Source organism: Ursus americanus, chromosome 31 (genome assembly GCF_024610735.1).
Source record: "Ursus americanus isolate L20-20 chromosome 31, mUrsAme1.1.p, whole genome shotgun sequence".
NCBI lineage: Eukaryota > Metazoa > Chordata > Mammalia > Carnivora > Ursidae > Ursus > Ursus americanus.
The window spans coordinates 19148494-19162105 of record NC_142157.1 but is presented as its reverse complement, the minus strand read 5'-3'; the positions used below and the strand labels follow the sequence as shown (position 1 = coordinate 19162105).

Sequence of the window (13612 nt, the reverse complement as noted above, 5' to 3'; positions counted from 1 at the left end):
TAGATAGATAGATAGATTTATTTATTTATTTATTTATTTATTTATTTATTTATTTATTTTATTGAGAGAGAAAGAGAGAGAGTGCACACGAGCGAGGGGAGGGGCAGAGGGAGAAAGAGAGAGGCAGACTCCCCACTGAGTGTGGAGCCCAATGCAGAGCTCTATCTCAGGACCCTGAGCCAAAACCAAGAGGCAAGAGTCAGACACTTAACTGACTCAGCCACCCAGGTACCCCAGGTATTTCTTGATTTTAATGAATCAGTTTACACAAATGCCTTACACATGAATCTTCTGGGTAGGCATATGAGTTTTCTTTCACCTTCTCTTGTACTCTGGCAAAGCCTGCTTTCTTCTTGCAAGCCACATGATGTCCAACCTATCCTTAACCTCATGCATTTTCATTCTCTTTCGTCCAAATGCACTGAAGCTTTTGTTGAGGGCATTAACTCCATACTTGGAGGGTGAATGAGGAGCAGAGGCGCAAGCGAGAGAGAGCACTTTGCCAGTTCATATTTTTACTCTCTTTCCACACCTCCGCCCCATGGCACTCTGTCATGTGTTCCAGTATACATGGATAAGAGGAAAGACCTAGAACATATTCTTCTGTGTCAAAAGTCAACTCTCAGTGATGAAGATAATGGGTGATAAGATGTTCTAGAGTCCAAAAAGAGAACCCAGACATATCTCCAAAGGAGACCAAAGTAGGGAGGAGTTTATATAAGGAAGATTCTAATTCATTAGAGAGAATAGTCTTCAGAGAACTGAGGAGAGTAGAAACCGTGTGACGTTTCTCCTTCCCCATAGACTCCACCCGGAGAAGTATGAGGGGGAAGGTTATAAAGTAGCTTGCACCGGGAGCAAGAACAAAGAACAGATGTGATATGTGGCAATGATGCACATTGTTGCCATTGTTTAATAGATGCCAAGAATGCTAGCCCAGCTTGAGTTACTGGTCAACACCCTCCCCTGCTGGAACAAGGTTAGGTAACACAAAAAGTCTGCGGGCTTACCACTGAGAACTGGACGTGGGTAAGTGGGTGAGTGACAGGAGAATGTCACCCTGAAAGTGAATCACTCAAGTCAAAAAGGCAGCGGAAGAGAGCCCAGGAGGAGGGGGTGGCACTTTCTGAAAAATCCATAAATTCACCTCATGGATTTTGATATCTGCCATGACATCGTGCCCATCTAATACCCAAGAGAGAGATCCAGAGAACACTAGCTAATTTTAAAAAGGACGCAGTCCCTTTCTCTTTCATGTCTTCCTTCTGCTGACCATAGAAGCCAAGGAGCCAGAGGCGTTGGGCGTAAGAGGGCAGACCATCAGCACTCGAGGTCCTTGAACCATGGGTCCCATCTAAGCCTAGAGCAGTGGGGATTACCTTTAAACTGGCTTTAAACCAGATGAGGTAGAAACCGTCATTTCTTAAGTCTGCACCCAAATACCTAAAAAATGGTACTATTCATTAATATCTGCAGTGGTATGGTTCCTGAGACGTCAAGAAAAAGGAAGAGTTCCAGTAGAGTGCATTTGAAGGCTGTGGTGGGAAACAAATCAAGCTGTATCCTCTAGGGTCAGCTCATTTATTTAACCAGTGAAAAGTAAAAGTAATCATGGTGGTGAGAGCAACAGTAGTGATCATGGTAGCAGTTGCAGTAGTAACAGTGATGATAGATGCTGTTCATAGAATGCCCACTTGAGCCAGTTATGATGTTAGGGACCTTAGGGGTATGGTCTCTAATCTTTCCTACAAATCAGCAGTATAGTTGTTCTATTGCCAACAAGCATGGGAGGAAACTGAGGCTCATGGAGGTAAATAAATCAGGTCACAGGCAGCAAAAAAAAAATGAAGTTAAAGAAGCATAATTAATTGGTAGGCGAACAGAATGCATTTTCACCAGTCACCTCTTACTTTGAGCAATCTTGCCTTCTCACTGTCGTAAGAGCTTCCAGGTCCTGTTGATTCTGGGCTCTGGGTGGCACCACCATCACTCCCACTCCTTGACCTTTGGAAATAAAATGATCTGTATGTTCCACTTCAGCCTCCACCAGCCTTTTCCTGGTATATGGAGAAACAATCATTGTTTCTGTACTATTGTTACTTCATGCTGTTCCAGAAATGTTACACATGCAATAAATATTTGTGCCACATAAGTCAATATCCTATTTTTAGATTGGCCTGCAAACATTAACTACAGTGTCTAATGTCATTTCCATAGGAAGATATGTTCTCAGTCTCAGGTGGAATGATTCACAAGTAATCTTCACATTGCCAACTTCAAATGAATATTATGATAAACATGATTATCCACATTAATGGCAGGAATCAATGAAATATGCATTAAAAATCAAAACTTTAGCTTCAGAATGCATTGTGCAGTTCAGTTCAGTCTTCTCCAAGCAATTGGCAGAGATGCCTGAGGGAACTGATGAGTAGCAGGGAAAGCCAGGCTGTGATAATTCGTGAGGTGGATCACCATGAACAAAGACATGGATGGAGTGCCCCTCACTCCCCCACCAACCTTTCTCTTTCTAGCATCCCTGAGCAAGTCAGGGAAATAGGGAACATAACTGCATAGGCACTGGCAAAGTCAAACAACCAGATCTCCCAGTGGACCATCCTTTATCTGTTTGGTTAGCTTGGCTTTCACCGTGGTTAGGCATCTCATTAATCATCATTAAGAACCTTCTGAGAAAGGGCCTGGTGCTCGGTGAGATCATGGCATTCAGAGGCAGATTCAGCTCAGATCCCTGACCTGCTCTTTATTGATGTGACCCAGAGTATCCTTTACTTAATCTCCATAGATTGATTTGCTCTTTTCAATACTAGGATATTAAATTATACAGTAATTGGTCAATTAATCCCATGAAAAAATATGGTTATTTAAAATGTACTGTTGGCCTTGAATAGTTTAAAATATTCACTAATTCCAAAAACATTTATTGAGGGCTTATTTTGTATCAGACACTATACTCAACAGCAGACACAGATAAATAAAGCACAATACCTTACTTTAAGGAATCATAAAGTTATATTCAGAAACTGGATGACCCATGGCTTTGTTGACCCACTTCACTTCTATGGCACCAAGAACTTTCTCCAGTTTTACTTTTTGCAAAATTAATTTGCCAGTTGAAGACCCCGCACGAGCTTAACATCCAGCCATGTTGATCATATGACTCATAGGTTGAATTAGGAGAAAATGGAATGTCTCTGAATGGACAGGGTAATTGCTGCCATGAAGCTTGTTAATTTTCTTCCGAAGTAGAGGCAAAAGTCAGAGTGAGACTTTATTAGATGAGAATCTGAACAACCTGAGTCAAGGGCCAGACCACAGAGGTTGGTCTGGGCCATAATGGGGTTTTGGACACTATCATAAGAGCCATGGGAAGCCTTGGGGTGGGGGCCTAACCAGTAGAGTCATTCATAATTGGATAGATATTTGGAAGATTATTCTGGTTGATGGATTGGCATCACAAGAGCCTGCCTACTTGGCTGCAGTACAAGAATTTGCACTGTGATGTCCTTCAGGGTGGTCCTTACAGACAAACTGTCCCTGCCACCCTTCATCAAACCCCATGGTGGCATACGGAGGTGGATTATGCAGGGGGAGGGAGTGGGTTGTGCAATACAGGTGGAGAGACAAGTTGGAAGCCTCATTTGGAGTTACTCTGACCCTCACACTAACTGTGCTCCAAGCAATGTTGCTCTTCTTTCAATTTCTCAGAGGATCCATGCTCCTTATCATCTCAGGGCCAATTACAGCCTGTTTTCCCCGGGCTGGAACTCTCTCCCAACAACCCATCCTTAACTCCTAAGCACCCTTCAGCTCTTGTCCTCTCAGGGCGCTTATTTAGCTACCTTGTGCTAAATACCTTGTGCTATATACACATGGCATATGCTGTATGCTCTTCACTATAGTCTACGTACCATATGCGATACACTATATACCACATACTATAAACTATACAGTATATATTGCATACTGTACATTTCCTTCATAACTGTTCCTTAGTATATGTTAATGTTTCTGATTATTTAGTTTAATATCTTTCTTCCCCAATAAAAAGCCGGCTGGAAACCACATCTGTGTTGTTTTCCATTACATATCTACTGCTCCATAAATAGTTCTCAAAGGTTGAATAATAAATAATGATCATTTGGAAGAAATAAATTTTGGGGTTTCTAAAGGGAAGGTGTATGGATTGATGGAAAATTGGGGAAAGTAATAGTTTGAGCAGAACTATGAAGGCAGAAATAAGCATCTAACAGGCGACATCTAAACTTCTGTTTCCTTTATCATTTTAATCAGTATAAGTTTAAATCCACCCTTGTGAAACTTTGTCCTGAGAACAGCGATGTGGCGTGGCCTTCCCTCACTGTCATAGTCAGGGTCCTGAAACTGCTCTGGGACAGTTACTATGTAAAGGCGACCTTCGACAGTCTTCCTGATGAACAGAAGCCACTCCAGGAAGGGGGTCATTCAGTATAGGGTATTTCGTGTGTTAGAGTTTGTTCCGCTCAGAGGATTTTGGCTTTTGGTCTTTGGAATCCCCAGCATCAGAATAGAAATTACTTCAAGACACTTACCTCTCAGGAGTGAGAATGTATATATTTATCTGAAATAAAACAATTTCATAAGGGAATATGAACAAAAGAAGGAAAATTTAACAGATAAATCTAGGAGATTCTTCCTAAGGAAATCATATTTAGTAATTCTTTTAGATTAATCTTTTTTACTGGATTTCATAATGGCTCTAGATACAAGTTAAATACTTTGCAATTCTCCCTATCAGACTTCTTAGATTCCTATTCTCTACCTATCTATCTTCCTCACACTTTGAAATACTTGAAATAAATTTTCAATATTATCCTTAGAAATTCATGGAAGAAAACCTTTATCTCATCTGTGTTTCATCTATTTGCTCAAAGAATTTAGTTCGGGGTCTTATGTCATAATCAAGGGGAGGGCGTAATTCAGGGAATAGACAAAACTCAGACAAAAGCTGATTATTACACAAGATGCTCTGATTGATCTTTCTCGAAACGGACAGATTACATCTTATTACCAATAACCACTGAATGAAAAAGTGGTCAGGACAGCAGTGAATATTCCTGGATCCTTTTGCCCTGCCCTTTTCACTGAAATGTGATGTTTCTCACATTGTATTCTGTAGGGCTTAGAGACAGTCAGAAATTTAAAAAAATTGGATCCCTACTCAAATAAGTTTAGGGATTACCACATGACAAATTTTCTTCTTGGGAATTTACATCAGATTAAAAACTCTAAGACATCCTCTAGTTTTTAGGAAAAGTTATTGTGGAATGAACTAATATAGGGTCTTAGGAAAAACAATCAAGACACGGAGTACAGGTATAATAGTAGGTCCTGTGTGTATCCCATTCTCTCCCCAGTGCCCCGTGCACTGTACGTACTTCATACATATTATGTGAGATAGAGGAGAGAGATGGTAGTGGCAGTTAAGAAAATCTGTGCATGGTAGTTCAAGTAAAATCATGTAATGGTAAGAAAGCATTCATACTAGTGCATCAGTGTTTGAAAAGGGTGGGTTTAGGCTAGTATCAATATTACAGTTGAAGGAAACCTCATTAACAAGCTGTCATTTGATATCTTTCCAAATTATCATTCATTCCCAGTCTTCTAATCTTTTTTTTCCTTTAGAGCTTTCCAAGTATGTGACTCATCCTAAAGCTGTAGATATTTAATGAATACAACCTGATGATTTGGGAAATAAATACTCATCCATGAAACCTTTACCACAATCAAAGTCATAAACATATCCATCATCTAAAGTTGCCATTCATTCATTCATTCATTCATTGTTTTTTTTTTTCTTTCTTTTTTGGTAAGAACACTTAACAGAAGATTTACCCTATCAGCAAATTTTTAAGTGTGCAGGGCAGTATTTTTTACCCGTTTTATTGAGATATAATTGGCATATATTGTGAACTGACTACCACAATGAGTCCAGTTAACATCCATCATCTCACACAGATTAAAAAAAAACAAAGTGAAAGAAAAAGAAAAAGAGTTTTTCCTTGTGATGAGAACTCTTAGGATTGACTCTCTGCACACCTTTCAAATATACCATAGACCAGTATAAAACTACAATCATATTTTACATTACATCCTTAGTAGTTATTTGTCTTTTAAAAAATATGTATTATTGAAATATAGTTGACATGCAGCGTCCCATTTATTTCAGGTGTACAGCATAGTGACTCGACACTTCTGTGCATTACCCAGTGTGCACCGTGATAAATGCAGTCACCATCTGCTACCATCCAACATTATTACAATATTAATTTTATTCCCTATGCTGCGTTTTTCATCTCTGTGAGTTATTTATTTTATAACTGAAAGTTTGTACCTTTTAAAAATCCCCTTCGCCTATTTCGCCCGCTCCCTACCACCACCTCCCCTCTGGCAACCACCAGTTTTTTTCTCTGTAAACAATATGGTATTTTTAACTATAAGCCCTATGTTGTACAGTAGCTCTCCAGAACATAGTGTGTGTATGTGTGTGTGTGTGTGTGTGCGTGTGCGTGTGTGTTGTGTTTTGTTGTTTTGTTTTTATAAATATTCATTGGATATCAAATTTGTGATAGACGAAAAGTTCAGATCACAGGTGGATAAAAAAATGCTGAGGGGTAAAAACAATGCTGAAGGTTTTTAAAGATTTTGTAATGCAATCATGAAGAAGTTCTGTGTATTGAGGATTTCTTGTGTTTGTTTATATATAAAGGATGAAAAGATCAGATCAGAACTGAGATCAACAGATATCTTGATCATTTTCTGAAGGAAAGGAAGAAAAATTTGAACCTTTCCTAATCCTGGGACAATAAATTGCCTAGTTTAAAAAAAAAAAAAGAAGAAGAAGAGGAGGAGGACTCCTATCCATGATGACTTGAAATGTTAACCCATACCCTCAGGGATGTTACAATATTTGCATTTCTTGGTCTTTATGAACTAGAATATCACAGTCTCCCAAATTTCTGCTAATACTAGTTAATCTTAATATTCTGGTGTGTGTCAGTCTCCTATTTCCAGGGTGGATTTAGTAATAGCTCTTGAGTTTGGGACATTGTGTCAATGACAGTATGTCATCATTTTTTATAATACATTATTTTTATAAGGTACCACACTGCTGCCTTTAATGGGGTTGCTGTCATGTAGTGGTTTTAAATGTTTCCATACAAATTGGCAACTTGAGCCTATTGGACGTTGTTACTCCTTGAGTGAAAAAGCAGCTTCTCTCTTAGGCTGATAGATTAAATTATATTTCCAGTGATACACTAAAAACATTAAAAGCTCATTATACCAGAGTCTTTTTTCTTCTAGGATATTCTGCCCCAATGTTTGTAAGCTTAGCTTTAAACAGATCAGTTTGATTATTTTTTTTTGAGAAGACATCTCCTTGTCTACAAGTTTCTGAATGATGATTGTCATCAGTAATTTTCTACTTGAAATGAGTCTTTCTGATATTTTCTTTCAGTTGGAATATAATTATAAGATCATCTCAATGGAGAATATTTAAATATATTTCTTAATACTACTATAATTAGGAAATGATCCTAGAGTAATAAATCTTTAGACCTGGGAAGATCCTTAACTAGTCAGTGTAATTCTAAAGCACTGAAAATAAGCTCCTGGAGGGCAGGAGCGTCTCCATCTTTTCACTGCTGTATCTGGTCCCCAAAGCAGCATCTGACCTGAGTCAGCCCTCAGATTGCTAAGTGGGGGGAGGGATGAATGAACTATGCAAAGCAGTCACAGAGATGTAGTGAATGCTGAGTCGGATCCTTTCTCTCTTCAAAGAGAAATTAATATGTCTAGCAAAGGAAACAAAAAACACTATGTATATAGTGTTTTGGGGTGTGTGTGTGTGTGTATGTATGTGTGTGTGTGTGTATATATATATATATATATATACCAAAAATATTCTCAGTGATGTGGGAAAGTTGAAAACAGACTTGAAAGTTCGAAGGAATGTGAGACATCTGCCTGCCAGGGATGGAGATTGCTTTGAAAGAAGTGTTTAACATAAAGCTGGAGAAGGTGCGATTTTGACAGGTCTAGTTTATGCAGAAGAAGGGCTGCCCAGGACTGGGAAACAGAGATGAGAACTTCCAGAAAGGAAGTGAAAAACAATGCAGGGCAGAAGACCTGTTCTTGCCTACCCTGGGGAGAAAACTGGACAGAAAAATTAATGCTGGGTCAAGGACGGCCCCAGAATGACAGACCATGCCACTTAGAGCTGTTTAACTATCACCTTGCACTGTAAATCAGCTCTCTTTCTTGTGATCTTTATCATAAGCAATACCAGGGGATAGGCTGATCAGAAATTCTCTTTCTGTTTCTTTAGCTCAGCAGTGGCATTCATGCTATAAACCCCTCCTTTTTTGAAATCATCACTGCTTTGGGTTTCTGTGACATCTTGCCTGGTTTACTTCCCCCTTCTCTGGCCTCCTGTGCTCCTTCCCATGCTCACGCTCATCCACCGTGAAGGCTGGCCCCAGCATCCCTGTTCCCGGCCTCTGCATAACACCCACTGGAACGCCCAGCCTCTGGTCTGGACTTCACACTGCTCCTCCAGGCGGCTGACCCCTGGGAATTTCCAGATTGAATCATCATTGTCTTTCTTCCTCAATCTTGCTTCCTTTTGCATCAGTCTTTACATTTTTCTTCCAGTTTTGCAGAATCTACATTTTTTAGTTACCTTTGTTTGGTTGGGTTTTTTTTTTCCTTTTTGATTAGCTCTGCTCATTTTTTTCCCCAGGGACTCTGTTTGACCCATCTCTTTCTTTCCGTTCTCACTACCAACAGCTGGCTCCGTATCACCTCGTACCTGGTTGTTCTAGTCACCCGTGGCTCCTCACTGGGCACCTATATGCTGTCACTCCCTCACCAGGGAGTGTAATTCTACCAAAACTAAACTAAAATGTGTTTTTATTACTCTCCTTTGTTGGAAAGTGGAGGAGAATCCAGAATGTATCCCCCAGTCTGAGAGGGCACTTCAAAACCAAAATGAAGCACTCCACTCCATACCATTTACACAGTTTTATTAAGGGTTTACCAATGGACCTGGTGGGGGTGGGGGTGGGATAAAGGGAGTCAGGTTGTTGGACGATCCAGGCATGGTTATTCTCCACCTAATCTGGATCTCGATCCCCAGTTTTTATAAAGCGAGGGGCATGGTGGTGAGGTCACATGGTCATTATCTAAAGTGGCACCATCTGCACATCAGAGGAGCTCTACTGGTTATCTAAAGTGGGGCCTTCTGTACCTAGTTACTTAAAGGGGAGCCTTTTGTGCAGCACTTTAGGGAAGAGCAGAACAAGCCTTCCCACATGCTGGTCAGGACATACATTAACCTCCACAGGGCCTGGAACACATAGCCCTGAAGGGGAGGTCACTGTGTGGGCACGAACAGCATGGAGGACCAGAGATGGAGTCAATGTTGTTGGCACTCCTACATCCCTCCTGCTTTGTTACGCAGTAGAAATCCGCCAAAATTTACAGAGAACCTGTTATATGCTACACAGAGCAGGAGGCAGAGGGGTTACAATGACAAATGCATTCCCTGCTACAGAGGAATGTTCATTTTAGTGGAGGTGACAGACTTGTAAACCTCAGTTACTCACAGTGGAATAAGTAATCAAATGCCTTAAGATTCTTTCTGTCATGTTCTATTACTCTCACATAAGTTTATTCATTTTAACCTTGATGGTAAATTCTACATGACAATTTAAGAAGAAATTTATCATCCTATTACTTCAAAAAATTAAAAATTGTATTCTTTTACCTACACCAGCAACTAATGTTAGGATGTTTTGTAATTTGAAAGATAAGTAAATTTCTTTATTCATTGTTAGATTTTTGGAAACAATTGTCTTGAGATTCAAAGAAAATATATTTCACTTGGACTATAGATGTTCTCCAAGTAAAATATACACATTTATAAACTAACATCTGGTTTAGTTTAGTTCAAAAGCTAAACCAAAAATGTCAAAGTGAAATGTTTGTTTTGTCAATAAACATTGTAAAGAATCAGGCTATAGTCATTGCAAGAAAGACATATTTACTTCATCTTTAAAATTGGTTAAGAATGACTAAATATTGGTGTTATTAGCTTTAAACAGACTGTTAAAACTCTAAGATGTTTTATGAAAACCCCGTGGTAAGCACAAAAATAAAACAGAAGATACACAAAAGAAAAGAGAAAGGAAACAAAACACATCATTACAAAATCAATGAAATACAAAGTGGTTAGCAAGACAAGAAAAGATGGACAAAAGAGCTACAAGACAGACTGAAAATAACTAACAAAATACCAATAGTAAGTCCTTCTCTATCCATAATTAACTTTAAATGTAAATAGGCTAAACTCCCCAATCAAAAGTCTTAGAGTGGGTGAATGGATTAAAAAAAATCCAACTACCTGCTATCTACAAGACCCTTGCTTTAGATTTAAGGACACATATAGAGTAAAGGAATGGAAAAATATATTCCATATAACTGGTAGCCAAAAGGGAACAACAAGGGGCAGTGATATTTATATCAGACAAAATACACTATAAGTCAAAAACTGTCACAAGAGACAAAGGACATTAAAAAATGATAGAGTCAATACAAGGTTGCCTGGGTGGCTCAGTTGGTTAGGTGTCTGCCTTCAGCTCAAGACATGATCCCAGTGTCCTGGGATTGAGCCCCACAGCAGGCTCCCTGCTCAGTGGGGAGCCTGCTTCTCCCTCTGCCTTCTCCCTGGTTTGTGCTCTCTCTCTCTCTCTGGCAAATAAATAAAAATTTAAAAAAATAAAATCTTCAAAAGATTCTCTGATTCTCTCCCTCTGTCCTTCCCTCCCAGTCTCTCTCTCTCTCTCTCTCTCTCTCAAATAAATAAATCTTAAAAAAAAAAAAAAGAGTCAATACATTAGGAAGATATAACCAGTACAAATGTATGTGCACCCAATATCGGAGCTCCTGAATATGTAAAGCAAACATGGACAAACTGAAGGGAGAAATAGACAGCAATACAATAATAGTAGAGGCTTCAATAATCCACATTCAATAATGGAAACAACATCCAGACAGAAAATCAGTAAAGAAATAGTATACTTAAATAACACTACAGACCAAATGAACCTAACAGACATACACAGAATATCCCACTCAACGGCAGCCGAACAAACAATCTTCTTAAGTGCACATGGAACATTCTCCAGGACAGATCATATATTAGGCCACAAAAAGAGTCTTAATATATTTTAAAAGATTGAAATCATATCAAACATATCCCAACCACAATAAGAAGAAACTAGAAATTAATAGCACGAAAGAAAACTGGAAAATTCACAAATATTTGGAAATTAAAAAAAAACACTCTCAAACAATTAATGAGTCAAACAAGAAATCAAAGGGAAATTATACAATATCTTGAGACAAATGAAAACAAAAACACAGCATACCGAAAGATATGGGATGTAGAAAAAGCATAAATAAGATGGAAGTTTATAATTATAAGCATGTACGTTAGAAAGGAAGATCTCAAATAAACTAACTTTACATCTCAAGGAACTAGAAAAATCACAAGCTGAGTTCAAAGTTAGAAGAAGGAAGGAAATAATAAAAATTACAGCAAAAATAAAATAAGTAAAAACAATAGAGATCAACATAACTAAGAGTTGTTTTTGAAAAAAATCAGAAAAAATGAGAAACCCTTAGATTAAGAAAAAAGAGAAATGATTCAAAAAATAAAATCAGAAATGAAAGAGGAGACATTAAAACTTATGTCACAGAAATAAAAGGGGTCATAAGAAAATACTGTGAACAATTATATGCCAACAAATTGGATAACCTAGATGAAATGGATAAATTCCTAGAAACATAAACCCTGCCAAGACAAAAGCATGAAGAAATGGAAAATCTGAACATATCTATCATTAGTAATTAAATTATGTTTGATTTATAGATTATTTTTAAATCAGTAATCAAAAAACCCCAAGCATAGAAAAAGACCATATATCTTCATGGATGAATTCTACCAAAGAGGAGGAATACTTCCAAACTTATCCTATAAGGCCAGCATTATCATGATATCAAAGCCAAAGAAAGACATTATTAGAAAAAAAAAAGTACACACCAGTATTCCTGATTAACATAGATGCAAAAATCCTCAACATAATACTAGCAAACCAAATAACCAAATTCAACAACACATTAAAAGAATCATAAACCATTATCAAATGGGATTTATCCCTGAGATGGAAGGATGGTTCAATATATGAAAATCAATTAATGTGATACACGTTTCCTAGGAAATGTTTCCTAATACATATTTCCTAAGAAACACATTAAGAAATGTGTTTACAAATTGGAAAGACAGGAGTAAAATTATCTCTGTTTGCAAATGACATAATTTTATGTGTTGAAAACCTAAAGGATGTCACACACACAAAAACCTACTAGAACTAATAAATGAATTGAGTAATGTTGCAGAATATAAAGTCAACATACAAATACTAGCAGTGTTTCTATACACTAATAACAAATCATCTGGAAAGAAAACCAGAGGGGAAAACCATATATAATAGCATTGAAAAGAAAAAAAAAAAAAAAAAAACAATTTAGGAATAAATTTAACCAATGAGGTGAAAGACTTGCATGCTAAAAGCTACAAAACACTGATGAAAGGAGTTAAAGAAGATACAAATAAATGGAAAGACATCATGTGTTTTCATGGATTGGAAGACAATGTTTTTAAAATGTCCACCTTAGTGGCCCAAGCTGATGAATAATATGCTGGACAAAGTCAATAAGGTGATTACTGGTGGTGGAATGGCTTTTACCTTCCTTAAGGTGCTCAGCAACGTGAAGATTGGCACTTCTGTGTTTGACAAAAAGGGAGCCAAGATCGTCAAAGACCTGTTGTCCAAAGCTGAGCAGAATGGTGTGAAAATGACCTTGCCTGTCGACATTGTCACTGCTGACATGTTTGATGAGAATGCCAAGACTGGCCAAGCCACTGGGGCTTCTGGCATCCCTACTGGCTGGATGGGCTTGGACTGTGCTCTGAGAGCAGCAGGAAGTATGCTGAGGCAGTTGCTCGGGCTAAGCAGATTGTGTGGAATGGACCTCTGGGCATATATGAATGGGAAACTTTTGTCCGAGGAACCAAAGCCCCCATGGATGAGATGGTGAAAGCCACTGCCAGGGGCTGCATCACCACCGCTGGTGGTGGAGACACTGCCACTTCCTGTGCCAAATCGAGCACAAAGGGTAAAGTCAACTGTGTGAACACTGGGAGTGCTGCCAGTTTAGAGCTCCTGGAAGGTAAAGTCCTTCCTGGGTGGATGCTTTCAACAGCATTTAGTACGTTCCAGCCTTTTGGTTCCTGTGCACTGCCCCTAACTCAACTCAACACTTGTCGCATCTCCACTCAGCATTAGCTAAAATCTTCCCCCATGTCAAGATTCAGCTAGTGGCCAAGAAATGCAGCTCCAGGAACCCTTAAACAGTTGCACAGTATCTCAGGTCTTCTTTGCTGAGCCCTGGATTTGCCTCCATTTTCAAGATCACATTTGAATTTCTT

At 38.6% G+C, this 13612-nt stretch overlaps 1 protein-coding gene and 1 long non-coding RNA gene across 2 annotated transcripts in view; one reads left to right on the top strand and one right to left on the bottom strand.

The window, feature by feature from the left end:
• PLXDC2 (plexin domain containing 2) overlaps nt 1-13612 on the top strand; it is a 432662-nt gene that overhangs the window by 270780 nt on the left and 148270 nt on the right. The gene's annotated exons all lie outside the window — the stretch shown is intronic.
• Nucleotides 1-13612, bottom strand: part of LOC123785603 (uncharacterized) — a 60828-nt gene that overhangs the window by 6642 nt on the left and 40574 nt on the right. Inside the window, exon 3 of the long non-coding RNA XR_006777686.2 lies at nt 1911-2057. This is a non-coding gene — a long non-coding RNA (uncharacterized LOC123785603). The remainder of the gene's footprint in view (nt 1-1910; nt 2058-13612) is intronic.